Below are 8,012 nucleotides of genomic sequence, written 5' to 3'. Positions count from 1 at the left end.
TGTTAAATGTTTGAACCAAGGTTAACGGTTAAAGTGTCAGAGAATGGGTGGTGATTTTTTGACGTCCTCCCATGATCTGAAGTGAGCGTGCGTGTTTGTGTTGGTGAAAGTTTAAGAAATGTACAACTGTCGGTTCAGCTATCTGGTGCTCCCTGCTGGCAGTATCACTATACTGTCCTCATGTTTCACAAAAAATAGTTTTGAGAGACGTTGTCAGTTTTTGTATGTTGCTTAAATCCTCCAATGCGGTTGGCAGTAAACATCAGGTCACGGTACGCCACGGTAGGCCACGGAGGCAATGAGCTCGAGTTGAAAAAGAAAATGCTTACAGCACCTAGTATTCCCAGGCAGTCTCCCATCCAAGTACTAACCAGGCCCGACCCTGCTTAGCTTCCGAGATCAGACGAGATCGGGCGTGTTTTATTTTTTTTCTTTTTGGTGACACCCGTCACTACTTACAGCAACCTGGGCTTCTGAGGAGGTCTCCCATCCAAGTACTAACCAGGCCCGACCCTGCTTAGCTTCCGAGATCAGACGAGATCGGGCGTGTTCAGGGTGGTATGGCCGTAACCAATTAGTGCAGGCGCAAAACCAGGTTTTATACAGTAGCACATAAGGAGTGAGAAAGCTGCTGAGGCTCGACGTTACACTTTTACAAAAACAATCATTAGTTAGATATAAACGGCAGTAATTGATTCAGTAGGACTCCTTATCCATGTAAACGATCATTGTGACATCTGAATTCATTAATTATCTGAAATACACTGCGTGTGCGTGTGATGTTAAATGTTTGAACCAAGGTTAACGGTTAAAGTGTCAGAGAATGGGTGGTGATTTTTTGACGTCCTCCCATGATCTGAAGTGAGCGTGCGTGTTTGTGTTGGTGAAAGTTTAAGAAATGTACAACTGTCGGTTCAGCTCTCTGGTGCTCCCTGCTGGCAGTATCACTATACTGTCCTCATGTTTCACAAAAATAGTTTTGAGAGACGTTGTCAGTTTTTGTATGTTGCTTAAATCCTCCAAAGCGGTTGGCAGTAAACATCAGGTCACGGTACGCCACGGTAGGCCACGGAGTCAATGAGCTCGAGTTGAAAAAGAAAAAGCTTACAGCACCTGGTATTCCCAGGCGGTCTCCCTTCCAAGTACTAACCAGGCCCGACCCTGCTTAGCTTCCGAGTTCAGACGAGATCGGGCGTGTTCAGGGTGGTATGGCCGTAAGCAATTAGTGCAGGCGCAAAACCAGGTTTTATACAGTAGCACATAAGGAGTGAGAAAGCTGCTGAGGCTCGACGTTACACTTTTACAAAAACAATCATTAGTTAGATATAAACGGCAGTAATTGATTCAGTAGGACTCCTTATCCATGTAAACGATCATTGTGACATCTGAATTCATTAATTATCTGAAATACACTGCGTGTGCGTGTGATGTTAAATGTTTGAACCAAGGTTAACGGTTAAAGTGTCAGAGAATGGGTGGTGATTTTTTGACGTCCTCCCATGATCTGAAGTGAGCGTGAGTGTTTGTGTTGGTGAAAGTTTAAGAAATGTACAACTGTCGGTTCAGCTCTCTGGTGCTCCCTGCTGGCAGTATCACTATACTGTCCTCATGTTTCACAAAAACAGTTTTGAGAGACGTTGTCAGTTTTTGTATGTTGCTTAAATCCTCCAAAGCGGTTGGCAGTAAACATCAGGTCACGGTACACCACGGAGTCAATGAGCTCGAGTTGAAAAAGAAAAAGCTTACAGCACCTGGTATTCCCAGGCGGTCTCCCATCCAAGTACTAACCAGGCCCGACCCTGCTTAGCTTCCGAGATCAGACGAGATCGGGCGTGTTCAGGGTGGTATGGCCGTAAGCAATTAGTGCAAGGCGCAAAACCAGGTTTTATACAGTAGCACATAAGGAGTGAGAAAGCTGCTGAGGCTCGACGTTACACTCTTACAAAAACAATCATTAGTTAGATATAAACGGCAGTAATTGATTCAGTAGGACTCCTTATCCATGTAAACGATCATTGTGACATCTGAATTCATTAATTATCTGAAATACACTGCGTGTGCGTGTGATGTTAAATGTTTGAACCAAGGTTAACGGTTAAAGTGTCAGAGAATGGGTGGTGATTTTTTGACGTCCTCCCATGATCTGAAGTGAGCGTGCGTGTTTGTGTTGGTGAAAGTTTAAGAAATGTACAACTGTCGGTTCAGCTCTCTGGTGCTCCCTGCTGGCAGTATCACTATACTGTCCTCATGTTTCACAAAAATAGTTTTGAGAGACGTTGTCAGTTTTTGTATGTTGCTTAAATCCTCCAAAGCGGTTGGCAGTAAACATCAGGTCACGGTACGCCACGGAGTCAATGAGCTCGAGTTGAAAAAGAAAAAGCTTACAGCACCTGGTATTCCCAGGCGGTCTCCCATCCATGTACTAACCAGGCCCGACCCTGCTTAGCTTCCGAGTTCAGACAAGATCGGGCGTGTTCAGGGTGGAATGGCCGTAAGCAAATAGTGCAGGCGCAAAACCAGGTTTTATACAGTAGCACATAAGGAGTGAGAGAGCTGCTGAGGCTCGACGTTACACTTTTACAAAAACAATCATTAGTTAGATATAAACGGCAGTAATTGATTCAGTAGGACTCCTTATCCATGTAAACGATCATTGTGACATCTGAATTCATTAATTATCTGAAATACACTGCGTGTGCGTGTGATGTTAAATGTTTGAACCAAGGTTAAGGGTTAAAGTGTCAGAGAATGGGTGGGGATTTTTTGACGTCCTCCCATGATCTGAAGTGAGCGTGCGTGTTTGTGTTGGTGAAAGTTTAAGAAATGTACAACTGTCGGTTCAGCTCTCTGGTGCTCCCTGCTGGCAGTATCACTATACTGTCCTCATGTTTCACAAAAACAGTTTTGAGAGACGTTGTCAGTTTTTGTATGTTGCTTAAATCCTCCAAAGCGGTTGGCAGTAAACATCAGGTCACGGTACGCCACGGAGTCAATGAGCTCGAGTTGAAAAAGAAAAAGCTTACAGCACCTGGTATTCCCAGGCGGACTCCCAGCCAAGTAATAAGCAGGCCCGACCCTGCTTAGCTTCCGAGATCAGACGAGATCGGGCGTGTTCAGGGTGGTATGGCCGTAAGCAATTAGTGCAGGCGCAAAACCAGGTTTCATACAGTAGCACATAAGGAGTGAGAAAGCTGCTGAGGCCCGACGTTACACTCTTACAAAAACAATCATTAGTTAGATATAAACGGCAGTAATTGATTCAGTAGGACTCCTTATCCATGTAAACCATCATTGTGACATCTGAATTCATTAATTATCTGAAAAACACTGCGTGTGCGTGTGATGTTAAATGTTTGAACCAAGGTTAACGGTTAAAGTGTCAGAGAATGGGTGGTGATTTTTTGACGTCCTCCCATGATCTGAAGTGAGCGTGCGTGTTTGTGTTGGTGAAAGTTTAAGAAATGTACAACTGTCGGTTCAGCTCTCTGGTGCTCCCTGCTGGCAGTATCACTATACTGTCCTCATGTTTCACAAAAATAGTTTTGAGAGACGTTGTCAGTTTTTGTATGTTGCTTAAATCCTCCAAAGCGGTTGGCAGTAAACATCAGGTCACGGTACGCCACGGAGTCAATGAGCTCGAGTTGAAAAAAAAATAGCTTACAGCACCTGGTATTCCCAGGCGGTCTCCCATCCAGGTACTAACCAGAGCCGACCCTGCTTAGCTTCCGAGATCAGACGAGATCAGGCGTGTTCAGGGTGGTATGGCCGTAAGCAATTAGTGCAGGCGCAAAACCAGGTTTCATACAGTAGCACATAAGGAGTGAGAAAGCTGCTGAGGCCCGACGTTACACTCTTACAAAAACAATCATTAGTTAGATATAAACGGCAGTAATTGATTCAGTAGGACTCCTTATCCATGTAAACCATCATTGTGACATCTGAATTCATTAATTATCTGAAAAACACTGCGTGTGCGTGTGATGTTAAATGTTTGAACCAAGGTTAACGGTTAAAGTGTCAGAGAATGGGTGGTGATTTTTTGACGTCCTCCCATGATTTGAAGTGAGCGTGCGTGTTTGTGTTGGTGAAAGTTTAAGAAATGTACAACTGTCGGTTCAGCTCTCTGGTGCTCCCTGCTGGCAGTATCACTATACTGTCCTCATGTTTCACAAAAACAGTTTTGAGAGACGTTGTCAGTTTTTGTATGTTGCTTAAATCCTCCAAAGCGGTTGGCAGTAAACATCAGGTCACGGTACGCCACGGAGTCAATGAGCTTGAGTTGAAAAAGAAAATGCTTACAGCACCTGGTATTCCCAGGCGGTCTCCCATCCAAGTACTAACCAGGCCCGACCCTGCTTAGCTTCCTAGATCAGGCGAGATCGGGTGTGTTCAGGGTGGTATGGCCGTAAGCAATTAGTGCAGGCGCAAAACCAGGTTTTATACAGTAGCACATAAGGAGTGAGAAAGCTGCTGAGGCTCGACGTTACACTCTTACAAAAACAATCATTAGTTAGATATAAACGGCAGTAATTGATTCAGTAGGACTCCTTATCCATGTAAACGATCATTGTGACATCTGAATTCATTAATTATCTGAAATACACTGCGTGTGCGTGTGATGTTAAATGTTTGAACCAAGGTTAACGGTTAAAGTGTCAGAGAATGGGTGGTGATTTTTTGACGTCCTCCCATGATCTGAAGTGAGCGTGCGTGTTTGTGTTGGTGAAAGTTTAAGAAATGTACAACTGTCGGTTCAGCTCTCTGGTGCTCCCTGCTGGCAGTATCACTATACTGTCCTCATGTTTCACAAAAATAGTTTTGAGAGACGTTGTCAGTTTTTGTATGTTGCTTAAATCCTCCAAAGCGGTTGGCAGTAAACATCAGGTCACGGTACGCCACGGAGTCAATGAGCTCGAGTTGAAAAAGAAAATGCTTACAGCACCTGGTATTCCCAGGCGGTCTCCCATACAAGTACTAACCAGGCCCGACCCTGCTTAGCTTCCGAGATCAGACGAGATCGGGCGTGTTCAGGGTGGTATGGCCGTAACCAACTAGTGCAGGCGCAAAACCAGGTTTTATACAGTAGCACATAAGGAGTGAGAAAGTTGCTGAGGCTCGACGTTACACTCTTACAAAAACAATCATTAGTTAGATATAAACGGCAGTAATTGATTCAGAAGGACTCCTTATCCATGTAAACGATCATTGTGACATCTGAATTCATTAATTATCTGAAATACACTGCGTGTGCGTGTGATGTTAAATGTTTGAACCAAGGATAACGGTTAAAGTGTCAGAGAATGGGTGGTGATTTTTTGACGTCCTCCCATGATCTGAAGTGAGCGTGCGTGTTTGTGTTGGTGAAAGTTTAAGAAATGTACAACTGTCGGTTCAGCTCTCTGGTGCTCCCTGCTGGCAGTATCACTATACTGTCCTCATGTTTCACAAAAATAGTTTTGAGAGACGTTGTCAGTTTTTGTATGTTGCTTAAATCCTCCAAAGCGGTTGGCAGTAAACATCAGGTCACGGTACGCCACGGAGTCAATGAGCTCGAGTTGAAAAAGAAAAAGCTTACAGCACCTGGTATTCCCAGGCGGTCTCCCATCCAAGTAGTAACCAGGCCCGACCCTGCTTAACTTCCGAGATCAGACGATATCGGGCGTGTTCAGGGTGGTATGGCCGTAAGCAATTAATGCAGGCGCAAAACCAGGTTTTATACAGTAGCACATAAGGAGTGAGAAAGCTGCTGAGGCTCGACGTTACACTCTTACAAAAACAATCATTAGTTAGATATAAACGGCAGTAATTGATTCAGTAGGACTCCTTATCCATGTAAACGATCATTGTGACATCTGAATTCATTAATTATCTGAAATACACTGCGTGTGCGTGTGATGTTAAATGTTTGAACCAAGGTTAACGGTTAAAGTGTCAGAGAATGGGTGGTGATTTTTTGACGTCCTCCCATGATCTGAAGTGAGCGTGCGTGTTTGTGTTGGTGAAAGTTTAAGAAATGTACAACTGTCGGTTCAGCTCTCTGGTGCTCCCTGCTGGCAGTATCACTATACTGTCCTCATGTTTCACAAAAATAGTTTTGAGAGACGTTGTCAGTTTTTGTATGTTGCTTAAATCCTCCAAAGCGGTTGGCAGTAAACATCAGGTCACGGTACGCCACGGTAGGCCACGGAGTCAATGAGCTCGAGTTGAAAAAGAAAATGCTTACAGCACCTGGTATTCCCAGGCGGTCTCCCATCCAAGTATTAACCAGGCCCGACCCTGCTTAGCTCCCGAGTTGAGACGAGATCGGGCGTGTTTTTTTTTTTTTTCTTTTGGTGACACCCGTCACTTCTTACAGCAACCTGGGCTTCTGAGGAGGTCTCCCATCCAAGTACTAACCAGGCCCGACCCTGCTTAGCTACCGCGATCAAATGAGATCGGGCGTGTTCAGGGTGGTATGGCCGTAAGCAAATAGTGCAGGCGCAAAACCAGGTTTTATACAGTAGCACATAAGGAGTGAGAAAGCTGCTGAGGCTCGACGTTACACTCTTACAAAAACAATCATTAGTTAGATATAAACGGCAGTAATTGATTCAGTAGGACTCCTTATCCATGTAAACGATCATTGTGACATCTGAATTCATTAATTATCTGAAATACACTGCGTGTGCGTGTGATGTTAAATGTTTCGAACCAAGGTTAACGGTTAAAGTGTCAGAGAATGGGTGGTGATTTTTTGACGTCCTCCCATGATCTGAAGTGAGCGTGCGTGTTTGTGTTGGTGAAAGTTTAAGAAATGTACAACTGTCGGTTCAGCTCTCTGGTGCTCCCTGCTGGCAGTATCACTATACTGTCCTCATGTTTCACAAAAATAGTTTTGAGAGACGTTGTCAGTTTTTGTATGTTGCTTAAATCCTCCAAAGCGGTTGGCAGTAAACATCAGGTCACGGTACGCCACGGAGTCAATGAGCTCGAGTTGAAAAAGAAAAAGCTTACAGCACCTGGTATTCCCAGGCGGTCTCCCATCCAAGTACTAACCAGGCCCGACCCTGCTTAGCTTCCGAGATCAGACAATATCGGGCGTGTTCAGGGTGGTATGGCCGTAAGCAATTAGTGCAGGCGCAAAACCAGGTTTTATACAGTAGCACATAAGGAGTGAGAAAGCTGCTGAGGCTCGACGTTACACTCTTACAAAAACAATCATTAGTTAGATATAAACGGCAGTAATTGATTCAGTAGGACTCCTTATCCATGTAAACGATCATTGTGACATCTGAATTCATTAATTATCTGAAATACACTGCGTGTGCGTGTGATGTTAAATGTTTGAACCAAGGTTAACGGTTAAAGTGTCAGAGAATGGGTGGTGATTTTTTGACGTCCTCCCATGATCTGAAGTGAGCGTGCGTGTTTGTGTTGGTGAAAGTTTAAGAAATGTACAACTGTCGGTTCAGCTCTCTGGTGCTCCCTGCTGGCAGTATCACTATACTGTCCTCATGTTTCACAAAAATAGTTTTGAGAGACGTTGTCAGTTTTTGTATGTTGCTTAAATCCTCCAAAGCGGTTGGCAGTAAACATCAGGTCACGGTACGCCACGGTAGGCCACGGAGTCAATGAGCTCGAGTTGAAAAAGAAAAAGCTTACAGCACCTGGTATTCCCAGTCGGTCTCCCATCCAAGTACTAACCAGGCCCGACCCTGCTTAGCTCCCGAGTTCAGACGAGATCGGCCTTGTTTTTTTTTTTTTTTCTTTTGGTGACACCCGTCACTTCTTACAGCAACCTGGGCTTCTGAGGAGGTCTCCCATCCAAGTACTAACCAGGCCCGACCCTGCTTAGCTACCGCGATCAGATGAGATCGGGCGTGTTCAGGGTGGTATGGCCATAAGCAAATAGTGCAGGCGCAAAACCAGGTTTTATACAGTAGCACATAAGGAGTGAGAAAGCTGCTGAGGCTCGACGTTACACTCTTACAAAAACAATCATTAGTTAGATATAAACGGCAGTAATTGATTCA

General features: G+C 44.5%; 12 non-coding genes across 12 annotated transcripts; all 12 read right to left on the bottom strand.

Annotated features, from left to right (window-relative positions):
- Positions 1 to 452: 452 nt before the first annotated feature.
- On the bottom strand, positions 453 to 572 carry LOC130395055 (5S ribosomal RNA). Its single transcript, XR_008898155.1, has one exon. It is a non-coding gene; the product is annotated as a 5S ribosomal RNA (ribosomal RNA).
- A 529-nt stretch (positions 573 to 1,101) lies between these two features.
- Positions 1,102 to 1,220, bottom strand: LOC130399811 (5S ribosomal RNA). The gene has a single exon (XR_008902309.1). It is a non-coding gene; the product is annotated as a 5S ribosomal RNA (ribosomal RNA).
- Positions 1,221 to 1,739: 519 nt separating this feature from the next.
- On the bottom strand, positions 1,740 to 1,858 carry LOC130398675 (5S ribosomal RNA). The gene has a single exon (XR_008901233.1). It is a non-coding gene; the product is annotated as a 5S ribosomal RNA (ribosomal RNA).
- A 520-nt stretch (positions 1,859 to 2,378) lies between these two features.
- On the bottom strand, positions 2,379 to 2,497 carry LOC130394607 (5S ribosomal RNA). The gene has a single exon (XR_008897748.1). It is a non-coding gene; the product is annotated as a 5S ribosomal RNA (ribosomal RNA).
- A 519-nt stretch (positions 2,498 to 3,016) lies between these two features.
- Positions 3,017 to 3,135, bottom strand: LOC130395287 (5S ribosomal RNA). The gene has a single exon (XR_008898361.1). It is a non-coding gene; the product is annotated as a 5S ribosomal RNA (ribosomal RNA).
- A 519-nt stretch (positions 3,136 to 3,654) lies between these two features.
- On the bottom strand, positions 3,655 to 3,773 carry LOC130395034 (5S ribosomal RNA). The gene has a single exon (XR_008898136.1). It is a non-coding gene; the product is annotated as a 5S ribosomal RNA (ribosomal RNA).
- Positions 3,774 to 4,292: 519 nt separating this feature from the next.
- LOC130394583 (5S ribosomal RNA) lies at positions 4,293 to 4,411 on the bottom strand. Its single transcript, XR_008897727.1, has one exon. It is a non-coding gene; the product is annotated as a 5S ribosomal RNA (ribosomal RNA).
- Positions 4,412 to 4,930: 519 nt separating this feature from the next.
- Positions 4,931 to 5,049, bottom strand: LOC130401314 (5S ribosomal RNA). The gene has a single exon (XR_008903776.1). It is a non-coding gene; the product is annotated as a 5S ribosomal RNA (ribosomal RNA).
- Positions 5,050 to 5,568: 519 nt separating this feature from the next.
- LOC130394624 (5S ribosomal RNA) lies at positions 5,569 to 5,687 on the bottom strand. The gene has a single exon (XR_008897764.1). It is a non-coding gene; the product is annotated as a 5S ribosomal RNA (ribosomal RNA).
- Positions 5,688 to 6,346: 659 nt separating this feature from the next.
- On the bottom strand, positions 6,347 to 6,466 carry LOC130395702 (5S ribosomal RNA). The gene has a single exon (XR_008898727.1). It is a non-coding gene; the product is annotated as a 5S ribosomal RNA (ribosomal RNA).
- A 520-nt stretch (positions 6,467 to 6,986) lies between these two features.
- LOC130394873 (5S ribosomal RNA) lies at positions 6,987 to 7,105 on the bottom strand. Its single transcript, XR_008897989.1, has one exon. It is a non-coding gene; the product is annotated as a 5S ribosomal RNA (ribosomal RNA).
- Positions 7,106 to 7,765: 660 nt separating this feature from the next.
- On the bottom strand, positions 7,766 to 7,885 carry LOC130395739 (5S ribosomal RNA). The gene has a single exon (XR_008898760.1). It is a non-coding gene; the product is annotated as a 5S ribosomal RNA (ribosomal RNA).
- Positions 7,886 to 8,012: the final 127 nt, after the last annotated feature.

This window comes from Gadus chalcogrammus, chromosome 12 (assembly GCF_026213295.1).
Source record: "Gadus chalcogrammus isolate NIFS_2021 chromosome 12, NIFS_Gcha_1.0, whole genome shotgun sequence".
In the NCBI taxonomy this organism is placed as follows: domain Eukaryota; kingdom Metazoa; phylum Chordata; class Actinopteri; order Gadiformes; family Gadidae; genus Gadus; species Gadus chalcogrammus.
This window is presented reverse-complemented; position numbering and strand designations above follow the sequence as displayed.